The 19675-nt window shown below is 46.2% G+C and overlaps 1 protein-coding gene across 3 annotated transcripts in view; it reads right to left on the reverse strand.

Annotated features, from left to right (window-relative positions):
* The window catches only part of CDH13 (cadherin 13), a 1016524-nt gene that overhangs the window by 380106 nt on the left and 616743 nt on the right, over positions 1-19675 (reverse strand). Inside the window, exons 1-2 of one of the 3 annotated variants that reach the window (XM_045989378.1) lie at positions 16874-16887; positions 334-339 (exon numbers count right to left, since the gene is read on the reverse strand). The exons of the other annotated variants lie outside the window; for them this stretch is intronic. The gene's annotated coding sequence lies outside the window, so the exon portion shown is untranslated. Of the gene's footprint in view, positions 1-333; positions 340-16873; positions 16888-19675 lie in introns of those variants that run through there. 3 annotated transcript variants of the gene reach the window in all.

Consider the following 19675-nt stretch of genomic DNA (forward strand, 5'->3'; position numbering starts at 1 on the left):
ATACCTAAGTACATTAAATTAATTACTTGCCTTTTAAAGAAGGGAACTAACATTTATTTGGTGTCTAATACATGTCTAGGCTTTTTATGCATTGTCTCATTTGGCTCAAAACAACCTGAAGAAGAAGAAGAAAAAAAAAAAACCCAGTGCAGCAAAACCCAGAGAAACTAAAGTACTGGTCTAGAAGAAAAAGCTCGTTTGGGATCCAGCTGGATCCAAACTTAGTTCTGACTCTAAAATTCGTGCTTTCTTCCACTGTGCCCTTGTTTGCTAAATGCTTTTTCATGGACTTCCCGTGCACTTTTATTTCACTCTCTTTAATGGATTATTTACTTAATACTAAATAGCTTTACATTGATCGCTATGTTTCATTGTTGCCTCACCCAAGGCAAAATTATCTATGAGTTTAGGCATATGACGAGCTTATTATCAATTTTTCCCAATAAACATGAAAATACATATTGAAATACTATCTATCTATTTATCTATCTCACCCTGCCACTAAGAAATGTAGCTCTGAAATGACCACGGGGAATAGAATGGGGAAGGGGACATCATAGACAAATCACCCCTAGTCTGTTTAAAGCAAAGATACTTTGTCCAAGAGTGGAGACCTGAAGGTACCCCGTGAACCTGAGCTAAGTTTCCTGTCTCAAGGGCATGGTACATGGGCACCAGGTTTCCACAGAAATAAAGAAGCCCACAGAGATTTTTGTGCAAGGATGCTATTGTGAGTTTATTTATAATAGATGATCTCACAAGGTTGAGAATGTTGGACGATTTTTAAAAACCGATTTTTCCACGATGGGTATAATGTTTGTTATCATAGGAAAGAAAAAGATAAAATGAATCCTGACTTGGTTGGCTAATGTGAAACTTAAATTGTCCTTACATTCTGCATCTGAATTCTTACATATTTAATTGATATAGTATCATGTTCATTTGTTATAGGCTCCTCTGATAGAGACTTATTATTCTGCAAGGGAGAGTATACTCCAGTCCAATTAGATCATAAACAACTCAAAGGCAGGAACACTGTTTTCTAGGTATTCCTTCTATACATAAATAGGTGCCTTGAATAAAGAAAGCACTGATAGATTTTTTGTTTTTGTTTTGTTTTGTTTACAGAGGGAGACGGGGGAAGGGGCAGAAGGAGAGGGAGAGAGAGAGAATCTTAAGCAAACTCCAAGCCTAGTACAGAGCCCAGGGTGGAGACTGACGCAGGGCTCGAGCTCACCATCTGAGATCATGACCTGAGCGGAAATCAAGAGCTGGATGCTTAACTGACTAAGCCACCCAGGTGCCCCACAGATAAGTATTTTTATTGAGTTTCTGTTTGCAAGTCTCATGCTCTCCCCACCGATCAACATCTCACAAAGATCGAACCAGACTTTTCCATCAAAGACATCCTCATTGATCACTGAAATTACACTTGACATTGAATCAGAAAACCTGCCTTCAAACTTTGGCCCTGCTACCATAGAGTGATTATAGCTGGCAGAATAATGGTCTTCCTGAAAGTCTTCATGTCCTACTCCTCGGAACTCGCGTATATATTAGCCTACGTGGCAAAGAATTAAGTTTGCCGATCAGCGGACCTTCAAATAGTGAGATCAGCCTGGATTATCTGGGTGGGCCTGATGTGATCACCAGGCTCCTTAAGAGCATGGGACAGGAGAAGGTCTGAATAAGGCAAAGTGAGAAGGGGCTTGAGCAGCCATCACTGGCTTTGAAGACAGGCCACCACCTAGACATGAGAAAAGACAAGTGTCCTGCTGTACAGACTTCAGAGGTGAAGGCAGGCCTACTGGCATGTTGCTTTTAGCCCCACAAGGTCCACGTTGGACTCTGACCTGGAGAAGTACAGGGTAACACATCTGTGTTGTTTGAGTCAGACATTCATGGTGGCTTGCTGTAGCAACAAGAGGAAATTGATACTGTGGTCACATAATTTATCATTCAAACGGGAACACTTTCTAGAATGAGAGCAGATGCTATTAACAAGTACGCCCCAACAGCTGCAAGCCAAGCCTGTCCTCTAGGCAAATAGGGTTACAAGGTAATCTATGTTATTAAGAGAGCTGGACTTTCCATGTCAGTCTGCACATGTAGCAAATGGTGTTTAGAATGTCCTTCTCATTTTTGTTTGTTTGTTTGTTTTGCTTTGAATAAAAAGATAAGTGAGTGTGTGCTTCCAGGTTGTGGGTCTTAGGCAAATCCAGGGCTCGGTGACCTTGGCGTTTGTCAGATCCCAACAGACCTTTCTCGAGACTTCTGCAAACGTGGAAGCAGTCCCCTCGATTCCATTCTGACTTGTCAGTCGTTACCCCCCTTCAAATTGCCTTTCTATCATGGCAATCCAGATTTCTCTTTGACACCAATTACTTGCATTTCAAGTTATTTTTCTCGGCTTTATTCATTTATCAAAGTTGAATCTCATTATGGGCCAACTCTGGGAGAGTTCCCAGGGAAGAGATATTTTTAGCTTGTGTAGCATCCCCCACCCCCACCTTTCCTCTACAGCCCCGGTGCCGACTCCCCCTCCATGGACTGGATGCAGCGTTTACAGCTCCCTCAAAAAATGATCAAAGGGGCGAGACAAGTCTCTTCCTTGTTAGATTATTAATTAAAGATTGTGATATATTGTTATCAAATGTTCTCTGAAAAGCTTGTTCTGTTTAGACTACAGTATTCCCTTTGTCGATCAGAAATTTTACTTTTTCCACCAAGCATAATGAAAACACTTTTTTCTTATGTATGCGTGCTCACAACCATGCTGGACTTGGAGGGCATTTTTCTATTTAACTTTTGAAGTAATTTTAATTACGTGGAAGAAATCTATGCAGATATTCAAAATAATTTTATTTAAGCAGCTTGGGTAAAGTCCCAGTGAATATCCTCTACCCCAAGAGGGGCATAGGCTGAAAATTTTAATTGGTTCAAGTAGAATTTATATAAATCATGGATATTGGAATTATGCCCGGTCTATTAAGGATATGTACAAGGGTTAAGGGGATTTTTGTACAAAGATGAGAAATATAATAATTTTAAAAACAAAGCTGTGGGAGTAAACTACTGGAGATTTTATTTTTCCTTGCTCTTTTCCCTCTCCAAAAGCAAAATTCAGAAGGGAATGGAATGCAATACTTTTTTTTTAATGTTTGTAAAGTGAAAGTCATTTTCTTAAGTATTAAAATGTGTTTTATAAAACATGATATTCTCCAAAAATTAAAATTGATAAATAAACATTTAAAGTATAGCCTTATAAATGTCAGGTGGATTACAGTATTAGCAAAAAAAAAAAAAGGGTCACTGAATATTTGTGTAATAGAGTGGGGAAAGCCTTTCTAAACCAGGATGAAAGGCATAAATTATGTGAGTTATTAAGAGATTAAGATATTCAAGTGCAAGTTTTTCATATGACTAAATATCATAAGTAAAATAAATAGAAAACTCAGAAAAATGTTTGCATCATACCAAACAGAGGTTTACTACCCTGAATATATAAAGAGCTGGTTAAAAATCAACAAAGAAAGAAACAACAACAATTAGCAAAACAAGAAAACAAAAGAGCAACAACCATATTATAAAATTAAGTGAAGTAACTTGGCGCTTACAACATTGCTAAAATAATTAGGAAAACCTAATAATCAGTGTTTGGCAAACTGGTAAGGAAACCAATTCTCCTACATGACCGACAACGTTAAAACATCTTTCTGAAATGCAATTTGTCAATATGCATCACAAGTCTTGGAAACATGTGATTTTGCTTGTAGAAATTTAGCCAGGGGGCTATCTCTGTGTCCCTGCTCACTCCTGGGGGGCGGAGGGTGGGGCTGGCAGGGGGAGGGAGGATGTGGGCTAGGCGGTTGTTCGGGAACATGTATACTCATTGTAATAATGAATACTTATTGTAATACTGCTTAATAAAAACTGGAAACATTGCAAACAATGTTCTAACAGGATCTTGATGCAATAAATTACGCTGTCTACCCGAGGTAGAAGGCAACCTTGAAGAAACACTTTGGGGAATGAAAAAATAGATTATGGTATGGTGCTATGGTATACAGCAAATATTTGATTGCACATGAGTATGTACTGTATAATGTACTTTTTGAAAAATAGACATTGCATGATTCAGATCGTACTGAAATATTAACTGTGATTTTTTTTTGCAGGTGATTTTTTTTTTTAACTTTGCTTCTCTACACCTTTCTAGACTTTCTCTAATGGGCCTGTGTTAATTTCAGAGTTAAAAAGCACCTGTGAAGTTTATGTTAAAATTGACCACAGATTGGCTACAGCTTATCATGAACGGGGGGGCTAGGGGAGCGCGTTCAACTTCAGGACGCCCGGCCTCTCGGTGTTGATGATTAATGAGAAGCACCTGGACATTTAGTATGGTCGTGATCGTCAGGATCCCAGTAGGACACAGAGTGGCTGGCTGTCCTGAGTCTGGCTTCTCCCCTGCTCCCTGTCTCTGAGTCTGGGATAAGAAAAAGTCTTAGTGCACCTGACCGAGCTCTGTGATGCAGACCCTGGGCTCGCCCACTGTGTACTTCTGACCCATTACGGTTGTCACTGTCTGCTGTTTCTCTGAAACTTTACTTTTAATCTTGCTGACCAATTCTCAGAACCAGGAAAGAGCCGAGGCCCCAAGCCTGGACCGGATTTATGGTCCTCATCTTTAAAATGGGAGAGAGGGACCGATCTCACAGGGTGGACGCAAGGTAAAATACGGGAGGTTTTAAAGCATTTAGCAAAACCCCTGGCACGTACCAAGAGCTAAGAAATAGAAGCGGCCAGTTATCCTTATTTTGTTACTTTGTGAAGCAAACACAAACAAACAAAAACCTTTAATGTTAAGTTCCTGATTAGGGTTCACGGTCTCGGGCAGGTCAGGAGAGTAGACGCCAAAAGCTGCTTGTAGGCAGCTGAGGCTCATTTAGACTCAAGAAGACACCTCAGCCTCCTGGCGCCCAGTCCTCTGCTGGGAGCTCCATGGGAGCAGTGGCTTTGGCCAAGGTCATGGGCCCCACCCATGTCTCTCCTTCTTGCCTCGTTCCCACCACGTTCCCAGGAGCAATGTGATCCGCCAGGCCCACACTGTGGGGACTCAGCTCTGGGATGACCTCATCATCTTCCTGGCTCTCCCCACCCCGTCTCATCGGTCCTGCTCTCGGGGCTCTGGGCCTCCATGCCCCTTGGTCTATGTAACACGTGGGTCGGCATCACTTCTTGGGGCCATTTCTCCTTTGGAACAATGCATGGAACTCCATGCCCCTGCAGCTAGGCCTTCACTGGCCTCCCCTTCCACACGGGGCCCCCCTCTCTCACCTTAATGGCAGTGAGGGCCGGGCTTTCTTTCTTAAATTGACTTTTTTAAATTTTAAAATAATTTTTATTCACATGAAGGTGTAAGCAATAACGCAGAGAGTTACCATCCCTGCTTCACCCAGCTCCCCCGACGGTAACATCCGACCCACTATAGCACAGTGTCGCCGGCCCAACGTCGGTATCGACCCAGTCCTGGATCGGAGCCCCCCTCGGTTCTGTCTGTACCTGGGTGTGTGTTTGGGCACACGTGTCTGTGTACTTCATTCTACACTCACGTGCATCCCCACCAATAAGACAGAGAACGGGTCCGTTTCTAAGGTGTCGCTCATGTGGAACAACAATGTGTGGACACTTTCAAGGGCATTTCACTTCCGGGAATATATACAAAGGAATCGAGAGCCAAGTCTGGAAGAGACGTCCGCTCGCCCACGTTCCTGCGGCATTAGTCCCGACAGCCGAGAGGTACGTGCCATCCAAGTGCCCATGGGTGGGAGAACGGGTAAGCAGAGTGTGCCCCATATATACACACAGTGGAGTGTTGTCTAGCCTTCCAGAGAAAGGGGATTCCGCCACATGCCACCCATGCCACGGCCTGGACCACGAAGACGTTCTGTCCAGTGAAAGAAGCCAGTCACGAAATGACAGACACTGTATGAGGCCTCTTAGATGAAGTACCATCAAGTTCATAGACACAGGACAGTGGTGGCTTTCATGGGTGGGGGACGGCGGGGAAGGGAGTTGCTATTTAATCAGTATAGAGCTTCAGCTGTGCAAGGAGAAACAGTTCCACCTGTTTCCCAACAAGGTGAATGTCATTAACATTACTGAACAGTACACTTAGACATGGTTCAGGTGCTTTCATGATGTGCTTTTTTTTTTTTATCACAGTAAAAAAATTGAATTTGCCTGGGAATCACCTGGAAACCAGAGTAATGCAGAGTCCCGACCGGACCCCAGGGACTTTGTGGGGGCTGAGCTGCCAGATCTCTGCGTTAAGTCACCCCAAGTCAGTCTGATGCCACAGTCCTAATGACGGTGCTTTGGGAAACCCCTTCTGCGCAGCCTGCCTCCTCATTTCATCACCAAACAAGGCGCTAAGACCCAACAGAGGCTCTCTCAGCTTTGGGCAGGTGGACCCGCAGGGCATGGGTTCGCCAAACTTGCTTGCTGTGCTGAAGATGAGGATGGCCAGGAGCAAGGCAGGTGATGAGGACCGGCTGGCTTCTGTCAGTGCCGGGACGCGGCAGAGGCATCCTCTTTGGTTTTCACATTGTCCCCTTTGCAAGACAGGAGTCAAAATTAGCTCCTAGGGGAGGGCTGGTAGAGCTGAGGGGAAGACGCCTGAGGTCCAGTCCTCTTGGCCTCGTCTGGTCCGTCAGCTGGTCCTGTCGGCTGGACCTTGTCCCGCCACCTGTCACCGGCTGTTGGTTACGTGGGGCTAAGCCCCCTCCACCGGTGGTCCTGTGAGCATCTCCGAATCGCACTCTCTGCTCCTATGCTAATACACACCCCCTGTTCACCACGTGGCTCCCCAGTTACCTTTTGAAAGGCAAATGGGGCTTTTCTCTCTTCTGCTCCCCAATCACCCCAACCTCCTTGTACCGTAAGTCCTCACTGTGGCCCGCACAGTCCTGACCTGGAGCTTGTAGTGTCATCGGCCACCTCCTCCGTCGTAATCCTGGAATCCTCCCAGCGCAGACACGCGCTCCTCGGTGCTCCTAAGCCCACTACGTTCACTTCTGTTCCAGGGTCTCCGAAGATGCTGGTCCCTCACCTACAACACGCTCTCCAAGGAGTTTTCATGGCCTGTTCCTCATCTCATTTTGTCTTTCCTCAAAACAGAGGCCTTCCTGGACTCCTCGATCAAACCCAGTCACCCCTCAATCCGTGCCCGCCCCTCTCCCGATGTTTCCATGGTCCTTGTTGTCACAGGCCTACAATGCAGCTCCTTCTGTAACATCTGCCAGAAGGACCCCCACAGAAAATGTAAGGCGTGCAGAATGCCAGTTCGTAAGGGCAGGGAGGTTTGCCCGCCTGGTTCCCACAGTGCAGGAAAACACCGCCTTTCACAGAGCAGGGTTCCCATAAATGGAACCCATGAACAATGGATGAGTTAAGGGCTTTGAGTTTATAGGGAAATCTCTCTTTTTTCCTAGAGAACAGATCAATGACAAGCAAACGGTGACACCTGTCCTTTGAGAAGTCCCCGAGGATGAGCCCAGCTACGAGGTGACGCGCTAAGGATTCAACAAGAACATTTTCTGCCTATTTCAGAGGAGGAATCCAAGTTCAGTGAAGTTGTTATAAATATCGAAAGTGTGCAAACGTATTTTACATGGGATTATTCGTTGTTTGGCAATGACGGATAGGAAAGGATTCTGTTCTGTCTACGGCCATACCACCCTGAACGCGCCCGATCTCGTCTGATCTCGGAAGCTAAGCAGGGTCGGGCCTGGTTAGTACTTGGATGGGAAAGGATTCTGTTCTGACACACATATTACTAATCAGCATATTCAAACGAAAGAAAATAAACCAAGTGGAACTTAATACAAATTCTAGCTCCCCAAAGGGATCCCATCTGTCCCGGCCTTTATAAATGAGGCAATGCGAGCCACAGGAATTGGCTCATCTTTCTCACCAAAATCCCTCTTTACCGTTTTTATAGTCTTAGGTCAGCATCTCTGCATCTCTTTCCTGATTTTTCACTTGCGCACAAAAATGCCCCCAACAGTCAGACCTGACTCTGTCACCATCAGACGCAGACTGTTGAGAAGATTCTGGATTTCCACCCAGATCGTTCCATCTTTTCTCCTCTGACAAGATGCCCCAGCTTGGTGTTCAGGTCCTGTGCTTCGAAGTACAGACAGTCCACATTACAACCGGCTTGCATTTGGCTTAATTCTGGACCTTTCAGACCCTCTGGTACTGTGCCATCAACTTCCTCAACTATCCTGGCCAGCCCAGGATGAACATGCCAATGTCATCGTTACTTTGAGCATGACGTCCCCTTCTGCATGTTTCTGGGCCGACAGGAGGGAAACAGGAAATATGGACCTCGCCACCAGCCAGCCGGTGCGGCACACGGCGCAGGAAGCGAGCTAGCACCGTATAAAGGGCGCATGCGGATGAACGAGAATTCGTCTGACGTTGGCCTTCTCTGATGAGTTTCGTTAGGACAGACCGCATGAAGCTGCAAATTTGGTAAGGTCAAATATCATCAAATGTTCGTAATTCCAGCTCAAATCTAGCCTGCTGTCTGTTTTTGCAAATGAAATGTCGGAGGATGGCCCACGCTCATTCATTTACCGGCGGTCCGAGGCAGCTTTCTCACTAAAGCTGCAAGGTTGGGTAGATGCAAAACGGTCTGCCCGGCTCACAAGGCTGAAAGGATGGATCCTCTGGCCGCTTAAAGGAAAAGTTTTTTGAGGCCTCTTTTAGAACATTCAGTGCAAAAGGAGGGATCCAGAAAGTACCCAGGGAGAGATGAACGCTATGATGCAGATTACAGACCCATCTTGACGCCGTGAGGTTCTTATTAGCGAAGCACTCTCTCTCTCATGCTTATTCATTCATTTAACAAGTACATTTTATGCCCCATCATACTTCGACTTCTGCACAAGATCCTCGATTTACAACAGTTATGAAATACGGTCTGAGGATTTTTAAAGCTCATGTGCAGCCACTACTTAGTGGGATGAAACACGCGTCCTATAAATAATGACTATGCGAGGAAAGACATAATAAGGAGATTCCATTTAGACTGTGGGCGGGGCCGGTCCAGGGTGGGCCTCTCTGATGGAAGCCGACAGGGAAGAAGAAGGAAAGAGACTCTTGAAGAACGGCACAAAAGCCACAGGGAGTGAGACAATGAGAGACGGGGAGAGGGACAGGGTGACCGGGGTCAGGGTTGAAGAGCTGGTAGGGCCAGGTCAGGCGGGCTGTAGACAAGGGTGAGCATTTTGGCTTCTTTTCTAAGGGCAAATGTAATACCACTGGAAACTTCTCATGGAGCCACTTTGGAAAACAGTTTGGAAGTTCCTCAGAGACTTAAGGGTAGAGTCACCATATGACCCAACAATCCCAGTCCTAATAATACACCCAGGAGAAAGGAAACACGGGTCCACAAACATTCCCATGAAGACCCATAACAACATCATCCACAGGTGCCCAAAGATGGAAACATCCCGAATGCCCGTCACCAGTGAGTGGATGAGCACAGTGCGGGCAATTCCTACAGTGGGATATTATTCACCCGTAGAAAGGAAGGAAGCCCCGACACCTCCTACAACCCAGATGAGCCTGGAAAACAGGCTACGTGGAAAAAGCCAGACACGAAGTCCGCCTAGTATACAACGCCGTGTGTATGAAACGTTCAACATGAGCAAATCCACAGAGAGAGGAAGTAGGCAGGCGGTTGCCTAGCGTTGAGGAGGACGACGATGGTGACAGCTGAGGGGAGGGCAAGGTTTCTTTGGAGGAGATGAAAATGTCCTAAAACTGATTGTGGTGATGGTTGTACAAGTCTGTGAAGACACTAAAAACCATCGAGTTCATAGTTCGATCCGAACGATCGAATTCACGTTGAGTGAATTGTGCGGCATTCTGACTTTGTTGATTACAGTGTGTTAAGTGAGCACAGGGGGCTGGGTGCTGAGCCGAGCCCGGTTCGACACAGGCCACAAGGGAAACCGGAAGAGAAGCTTGTCACCTACCTGTCTTGGAGCAGGCACATGGTACACCCTGAGGGGCTGCCTGGGGAGGTCGAGGCAGAGTGCATGCGGAGAGCGTGGTAGGACCTGGGGCAAAGGCCTCTATTAGGTCTGTGAGTGTAGTGCTCTGGGGATCCTGGGCTAAGGCCAGGTTGGTCACTTCAAACCAGAAGAACAGAGTTTCGGTAACTTGACAGGGGTCTTACATGAGAGCTGTGCCAAGGGAAGGTTCTGGGAGGCAGGGCTACAGATCACCAGAGATTTGGGGAAGTCACAGCAGGAAGTAACAGTTTCATGGGACCCTACAGGCACCACCCGGGCTGTGGCTGGTGTCTGCTGGGGCCCCCGCAGGCCGCCAGGTCCGATGAAATCGATGTCAAGGCAGCAGCACCAGGGAGGGATGTAGGTAAACTCGCAGCATACGCGCGTGACGTAGAGCTCGATAATGACACCCGAGATGACTCTTCCAATGGGTTAGGAGGCAGGGCATGGTACGAGGGAAGAACGCCGATGTGATTTGAAAACGATCGTTCTGGAAGACACGTGGAGGACGGACTGAAAAGGAACAAGAGGACACTGGACAGCCTAGTTAAGAATCTACTGAAGGAGTCCAGAGGGAAGGATGCGGCTTGCACCATGGGCGGGGGGGGATTCCTATATGGCATAATGGTGAGGAAATCTGATGTTTATTGGGAACACTAGAAGAATGGTGTGTTCCCCTTAATTCTGCGCTCTGGGACCAGCAGTTGAGAGTGGGTGATCTGGCGACTTTTAATCCTGACGTGTCACAAATGTAGCTAGTTGGGGACGCTCGACTAACCATCGCCCCGGTCTCTCAGGGACAAAACATCCATAGTAACTCCTGCCCAGCCTCCTTCATGGGGACAAGTTAGACAAACAGATACGAAAGTCATTTCCAGCTCAGGGCAGTACATTCTATGCAGAGGCCAGGTTTCTGAGAATTAAAACTCTAGGGTAAACACTCCATTCCAATGAAATTAAACAAAGTATCATCCTTCTCTGAAAATTCAGAGAGCGCTTCTAAACCCCTGAGGGCCTAGGAGTCATCGTCATGAATATCAGTGGTTAATTACAACCTGTAGGTCCTGACGACGCAGGGGACGGTCCTGACATTATAAGGACAGCGTCCCATCCTGGATGAAGCTTTTAAGAACGAATAATTAGGAAAAGAGAACCTAGATGTTGAACCGTCCGGCGGGTGTGGGACTCTCGCACAGCCAACTCCTGCTCTGGGTGGCCGCAGCTCACTGCAGAGACCCCCGGGGCAGCCTCTGGGGCACAGTTTACAGGTGGAGGCCACTGGGATCCCGGTCCTCCCAACTACTGAGTGTCAGGACTGGTTTATGATTCATCGCTGTATCCTCCAAGCCCAGCATGTAACTGGGAGCGTGGTATTTGGTGGCCGAACACAAGAATGTCATTCATCAGTCGATGAACAAATGGACAGTCGTCGGACGACAAATGTACCACGGGGCATCTGGGCTGCTTTTTCTTGAGAAGTGAGACATGAGCTCTGTCCCCTGAAGCTACGGATCCATTTATGCGTTCTGGCTGCTCCCTGACTTTGAAGCAAAGGCCTCCTCGAGAGGTGCCCTCTGTCTGCCTCCCTCTAATTTCCATCTCCATGGAGGGTGGCCGGTGCTGCTTCCAGACGGCTCAAGGGCTGCTCCAGGGAGACCCTGGGCCTCAAATGTCAAGGACTCTAATCTCATCTCCTCGGCAGACATAACATGTGCGTACCTGGAGCCCTTGGTTGCGCTTTTCGGGTACTTCTGAGCCCCTCAATTATCCCAGCACTCTGGGCTGACCCGGAATGGCCCCGTATTTCCCTGAGGCAAGTTATTTTTTCACTAAGTGAGTTTCCAGTGCACCACGAGCCATCTTAAGCTTCCTGTCCCAGCTGCCCTGTACAGCTGACCTAGAGACCCCTGCACCTGGTCATCCAGGGGCTGAATCTTCCCTTGACATAGTCACTGCAGGTAGTTTTTAGAAGGTTTTAGAACTCATTTGCTAACATCCTTTTTTTTTTTTTTTGCATTTATTTATTTTTTAAATTTCTTTTCAGCGTAACAGAATTCATTGCTTATGCACCACACCCAGTGCTCCATGTAATACGTGCCCTCCCTATTACCCACCACCTGGCTCCCCCAACCTCCCACCCCCCACCCCTGCAAACCCCTCAGATTGTTTTTATTTATTTGACAGACAGAGAGAGATCACAAGTAGACAGAAAGGCAGGCAGAGAGAGAGGGGGAAGCAGGCTCCCCGATGAGTGGAGAACCTGATGTGGGGCTCGATCCCAGGACCCTGAGATCATGACCTGAGCCGAAGGCAGCGACTTAACCCACTGAACCACCCGGGCGCCCAACCCTCAGATTGTTTTTTCCCTCAACTCCCTTCTCCACTCCATCAGACACATGAAAAAATGTTTATCATCGCTAGCCATCAGGGAGACTCAAATTAAAACCACACTGAGATACCACCTTACACCAGTGAGAATGGCCAAAATTAACAGGACAGGAAACAATGTGTGTTGGAGAGGATGTGGCGAAAGGGGAACCCTCTTACACTGCTGGTGGGAATGCAAGTTGGTGCAGCCACTCTGGAGAACAGTGTGGAGATTTCTTAAGAAATTAAAAATAGAGCTTCCCTGTGACCCTGCAATTGCATTTGCCAACATCTTAAAGCAGGAGTGAATAAGATTCTAGCTTTTCTAGAATTAAAAAAAAAAAAAAAGAAAAGAAAAGAAAAGGGGGAAGAAGGAAGAGAGAACAAGAAAAGAAAGTTCATAGGTTTAACAGCCTGGTGGCTGTCTTTCCCACACGCCATCGGCGAAAATGGCCGTTATTCTCATTTTAATGGTCCTGTAGCTGCCCTGGGCCACCAAGACCCCTTCTTTTCTCCCCAGAACTAAGGCTGAGTGAGAATTTCCTTTTCTTTCCATGCTCATCCTGTGGTTTTCCCTGGCCTGCACTCATTTGCAGTAATATTCTAAATCGTGGGTAATTTGGCTTTTGCCCCTGTGACCGGTGGGTTCCGGACCAGTCTTCCCTTCCTTTCACATTTCACTTACTCTATACTCTGGCTTCCAGATGATGCCCGTCATGTCCTTCTCTAATACCTTAGTATTTTGCAAGAAAAACAGCTGCGTAGCTCTTAGCAGTCAACGCCAATTTAAATAATTCCATTGCCAATGAATGATGTGTGACATGCTTGCAAAGTGATCAGTTTGCTGGGCTACTAATTAATTCTGTGAAATTACACCTTGCCAAGGGCCTTCTGGCCAAATGGTGTAAGAGAAAGTCAGCTTTAGAAAGGCAATTCCTGGTGACCTGATCTCAATTAGCATATTAATAAGGGACGAGGGCTCCAATGGGGGACGGATACCTGTTCTTACAACTTCCGCCCCAGCCCTATACAAGCTGGTTTTCAAAAACGGTAAGTTGAGACACCCACAAGCCCCCCTAATTCCAATCTTCCTCTCCATGCATTCCACGGACGTTGTCAACGGACTGGGTGAGATGTTTCATTAACCTTCAGTTCTCGTTGAAATATTACCTGGTGGCATCGTAGGGCTTCTGTTTCCTTTAGCACGTCCTTCCAAACTTGGCACTTGGTAAAGACTCCAAGTTCAAACAAAGATACTGGCCCTGGGACAGTTTGTTCTTCTCAGACGTATTCCACAACCGTTCCTCAACCCTTGCTTCCCTAAGTCAGCTGACTTCCAGCTTTCCTGTCCCAAGCCAGAGACCTAATGGGCTCCAACTGGGGCCTGATTGCCCGGCTGGCAGGGATGTGTCCTGTTCCCCGTCCTCACTCTTGGCCTCCCCTCTGTCATCCGCAGCTGGAACTAGGACAAGAGAAGCTCGAAACAGCTGGATTTCTTTTCTTTTCTTTTTTTTTTTTGATTTGCAGCACTGATTACCAGCAAAAAAAGTCTTCAGAATATTTTATCAGGAAAAAAGTCAGTTCTTCTAGAAATAGTAGGGCTTATTTTTTAATAGTATTTGTTTAATTGAGGTGAGTAGGGAAAAAATACTCTCACAGGTGATAAACATTTTAAAGCTATCATCTGATTTTTGTCATTTGTTCTGACCTATTTGTTTCATTCTTAAATCAGATAATCGCTTTATCTTATATGCAGCTTACCACTCCCTAGAAGCATGTGGGCCTCAGAACAGTTTGTACTTCCCCCAAATGGGTCTTGGGCAAAAAGTCCTGTTTCTTAGACTGACTTTTATTTTATTTAGATTTTTATTTATATATCGGAGAGAGTGAGAGCGAGAGAGGTCACGGAGGGAAAGGGAGAGGCTGACTTGCCACTAAGCAGGGAAGCCCGATGCGGGGCTTGATCCCAGCACCCTGGGTTCATAACCTGAGCCGAAGGCAGACACCTAACTGACTGAGCCACCCAGGCATCCCATGGACGGATTCTTATAAAAATATATAGTCCATTCAAATTAAAACTACATCGAGATACCACCTTACACCAGTGAGAATGGCCAAAATTAGCAAGACAGGAAACAACATGTGTTGGAGAGGATGTGGAGAAAGGGGAACCCTCTTACACTGTTGGTGGGAATGCAAGTTGGTGCAGCCACTTTGGAGAACAGTGTGGAGGTTCCTTAAGAAATTAAAAATAGAGCTTCCCTATGACCCTGCAATTGCACTGCTGGGTATTTACCACAAAGATACAGATGTAGTGAAAAGAAGGGCCATCTGTACCCCAATGTTTATTGCAGCAATGGCCACGGTCGCCAAACTGTGGAAAGAGCCAAGATGCCCTTCAATGGACGAATGGATAAGGAAGATGTGGTCCATATACACAATGGAGTATTATGCCTCCATCAGAAAGGATGAATACCCAACTTTTATATCAACATGGATGGGACTGGAAGAGATTATGCTGAGTGAAATAAGTCAAGCAGAGAGGGTCAATTATCATATGGTTTCACTTATTTGTGGAGCATAACAAATAACACGGAGGACATGGGGAGATGGAGAGGAGAGGGAGTTGAGGGAAATTGGAAGGGGAGATGAACCATGAGAGACTATAGACTCTGAAAAACAACCTGAGGGTTTTGAAGGGGTGGGGGGGTGGGAGGTTGGGGGAACCAGGTGGTGGGTAATAGGGAGGGCACGTATTACATGGAGCACTGGGTGTGGTGCAAAAACAATGAATTCTGTTATGCTGAAAAGAAATTAAAAAAAAATATGTAGTCTAATCCAAGCGTGACCAGTTGGGCCACGTGTAATCGATTCACTCGAAAACTCACCAGATTTCAGTGCCTGGTCCTCTACTGTGGATGGGTGTGGTTAATCACTGCCTTTACTTCAGAGTTTTTTAAGGTTTTGAGTGAGCTGGTTTTGAATGACGGTTCCGAAGAACTGGAAACAGTGATCTATTCACTTATCCCCTAAATTTTAACCTTGACCTGATTATTAATTTAGAGCCTATTCAAACTCTCCCTGTACTTGCATTTCATTCCTCTCCACCTGTCTTCTCTCCTGCCTGGCATATTTCTTTCCTGCTATTTCTGTCACAGCTTTGCAGATACGACAAGATGTTTTATGAAGCCCGCCTCATGCCTCTGTCACTAGTTTTGTTTAGTAATTTAAATCTTATTCTCCTTGTTCTTAATGAAAAATATTGATGATTTCAATATTTTCCATTTCTCTCGCCAAGAAGTAAATTGCGAAGAAATGGTTTAGTATTCTCTGATAGCCCATTCATTCTATTTTTCACACACCCAGGAACATAAGCAGATGCTCAAGCTAGGGTAAGGGCAACGAGCTCATTGGAAGTAGCTGTGTCTACTTTCCAGGCATGGCTTTGGTGATTTCTAGGTGTCTACTTTGCAAACCATAAGACTGGAATGCTATCCTTGTCAGGCTGTGAACACTGGGGAACCAAGGCAAACAGAGGGAAGGCCAAAGAGAGTCCTAGACGTCAAGTCCCTTGACACCCAAACATGCGAAGGTCTTAAAAAGAGAAGAGCAGTTATCATATTATTAGGTTAGCAAGTGTACCCAAATAAAACATATCCCTCTCAACTGTTGTCAAGTGAGAGACAATGAGAGGCAAGGAAGGGGCATTATCTGCTTGGAGAACTCTTATCCATCCTTCAAACGGGGCCTGGGAACAACCCGCCCTCCCTGCAGTCTATTGTTCTGCCTCCACATAGATTCATATATACCTTAATGAGTGTTGATTGAACAATGATTTCTGTTTTTTTCCTTTAGAGTTCTCTGAGCCTTTCAGATGCAGAGACAAGATCTTGCCCATTTCCAATTTTTTGTTGCATGGCATAGAATCTGGAGCAGTCGTTTGGGTTGGACCAAACGTGCCCAGGAGGTCCCAAGTAGTGATTTAATGACAGTGGTGGCACCATTGTCTGACCACCAAGACAGAAAACGCTTGGAACCAAGAGTGCCAATGCCGGTCATTTGTTCCCGATGAATATTGCCAGGGTTCTGGAGGACAAATGCTAGAGTTCGCCAAGCAAACTTCTCCTTTCACTTCCACAGCACCGTGTGGGGAGGGTGCCCTATGCAGCAAAGTCACTGAGCACGAGCACGGTCTTTAAGCAGGAGTCATGGTGCTACAATCCTTTCAGATTGTTCTAGAGGTCAAGGTGGAACCACAGAATGAAAGCGGCAACTTGCGCTAAATGGATAGAATTAGAGGGTTTCGCTTGGGATCTTTCATTCAAATCAAACCTCAAAAGGTCCTGATTGTCTAAACTCCATGTGAATCCCTCGCATTCTGCTTTCAGAAGATGGAAAATAGAGAAGTGAGCTTTCACAGTAGAAATGGCTTTTAATCAACAGTTCAAGGTCAGACAGCCTCCAAACGGTAAAGTTCACCGAAAAGATACAAGAAATCGAGTGATTGGATGGGAAACTTAAAAAAAAAAAAAAAGGCATGGCGGGGGACTGGTAGATGAATTTTCCCCGACAACTCACACCCAAGGAAGCAGACGAAGAGCTTCCTCACTGGAAATGAACCCCCGTCACCTTGTCACCTTGTCAGTCTCAACAGGGGCCACCTCAGCAGGTCAGGCTCACAAGATACTCAGTATGTTTTAGACACTGTGTTACAGTACACTGCTCTCTCTTCGATCTCTCTGATACTCTCCGGGATGGACAGGTCCCTCATCACCCACGGTACCCAAGGAGAAACTGAGGCTCACTGCAGCCAACTTCAGTAATCTTTCCTGTGTCTAAACTCCAGTGACCCAAATCCAAACAGAAGGAGCGTAGGCAATGTAGAAAGAGGCAGAACAAAGCTTGGGTTCCAGCATTAGCCCTGCGTTTGCTAGTCAGGTGACCTTGAGACAAATCCTGTGTCTTTCTGGGCCTCCGCTGCCTCATTCATGAACAGGGGCATTGCTGTGGCCAATGGGATTATCTGTAGCTCTTGGTTGGCTGCAGATAATTCAAGATTATTCAAGATAATTCAAGATTCATGTTGGTGCCAGGCATCTTGAAGTGCCTCGAGGAAAGCTGGAAAAGTAGACAAGATGGCCTGACTCCGGTGACTTTGGACTTGGCCATGGCATTTGCTTTGGGTCAATGGAATTGAAGCAGATGTGACACGTGGGTGGCTTCAGATGTGTTCACGTGGGTTGGCTCACGTCACATCTGTTTGACTTTCATTGCTCATCCACTACTGTCCCCTATGGCAGGGTTTCTCTACCCCAGCACTCTTGACATTCAGGGCTGGAAAAATTCTTCATTGTGGGAACCGTCGTGAGCACCATGGGGTATCTAGCAGCATCCTTGGCTTCTACCCACTAAACTCCAGTAGCAACCCCCTCCTCCTGGTTGTGACAACCCAAAAAGGTCTTCACGTATTGGTTCATGATCCTTGGGGCACAAAACCACCCCTGCCTGAGAGCCACTCTGCTATTTTCTCCTTGCCGGGCAGCCACCTATTTGAGGAGAAGGAGGAAGCCCAGGAACCCAAGCCAACCTGGAGCCCAGCCCAGCACAGATGGACCTCAGCTGACCAGCAGGCATGGGAACAAGAAACCTGCAAACTTATAATTGTACACCACGGTGATTTTGCAGTTCCTTTATAGCAAAAAGCCCAACATTCTGGCCATGAGGACAACATCAAGTCCATGGTAGGATTCCATGCACGGTGCCTGAGGACACTGGGGTACTTGCTGCTGGTGGTATTAATACTCCTAGACTCAGATTGCCTTACGAAGTGGTTCAACTTGTGAGGCATCTTACCTCTTGCCCCGCAGAGGCATCCCCTGAAGCCTTCTCATCAACTCTCCCCACTCTGCTCCGTGGTCCCCATTCCCTGCTATCTATGACAGCATCCCACATCCCCCCTGGGCCCAATCCCACTTTTGGAGCAACCTCCATGGCCAGGCTGCTCTCCTCCAGCTCTTGGGCGGCCTTGACCATCTTTTGCTTTGCTCCCCCTTCTCCCATGTTAGGGCCAACTGAAAAATTTGGAGCCGGGACACATAAGAAGTAGTTTAGAATAGATGCTCACTGAACTTGGTCAGCATAGCAATTACAGGGGTAATTACTCAAAATCTGTATATATGTTTGAATGTCTGACTTCCAAATATTCATCTCTTATAAGGGCAAGGACGATTTTGTGTCTGTTTTGCTCTTTACGTAAAGCCAGCACCAGCATCATTCCGGGCCTGGAATCCTGGTGGACTAAATGGATGGATGAGTAAATGAGCCAGAAGAACATTCACTCTTCATAGCAAGCACGCTCATAATTTAGATATAAACTGATGGCCACCTAAGAACCTTATTTAAATCACACAAGATTCAAATGAGTTGCCCGTAGTAAATGTCACTAGATACCGTGGAAAGAAACATTCAGAACTCTAAGATAGGAAAATGCATTCAGTAAAGAATCACGTTTTCTTAGAGCTTAGTTCCTTTTTTAAAAAAAAATTGTTTTAAAGAATTTATTTATTTGACAGACAGAGATCACAAGTAGGCAGAGAGGCAGGCAGAGAGAGAGAGAGAGGAGGAAGCAGGCTCCCCGCCAAGCAGAGAGCCCAATACGGGACTCAGTCCCAGGACCCTGAGATCATGACCTGAGCCAGAGGCAGAGGCTTAACCCACTGAGCCACGCAGACGCCCTTAAAAAAATTTTAATCCAGAGTTGCAATATCCGCCCCCCCCCACCAAAATAGACTCTTTCACAGAGTATACACTGAGGATAAAGTCCATGCCTGTAGGTCCTATCTGGTCTTACTCAGCCATCCAATATCTATCAGTGGTGAATCATTCAGGGGAAGGAAGCAGTGATCTCACAGAAATAATTATTATACACACAGGATGGTCGGAGGTGAGGTTTAAACATGCATACTTTTAGCTCTAAAGTCCTACACTATCATTTGGGATTTGCTTCTTTGCCCCCTGCACAACCTAGTATGACATCTGAGTTTAGTGTCATCAATTCATGGTCAGATCGGTAAATTCCATGTCTATGGAGTTCTCAGCACTCTGAACCTCACCTTGCCATAGAACCTAAGGGTCTGCCTTGGATTCAGTAGCCATGTTGGTAAGGGGCCATCTGACCTTTCTTGCTTCTATGCATGAGCTTAGGATGAGCGATGATCGCA

The sequence above is a fragment of the Meles meles genome, chromosome 19 (assembly GCF_922984935.1).
Source record: "Meles meles chromosome 19, mMelMel3.1 paternal haplotype, whole genome shotgun sequence".
Classification (NCBI taxonomy): Eukaryota; Metazoa; Chordata; class Mammalia; order Carnivora; family Mustelidae; genus Meles; species Meles meles.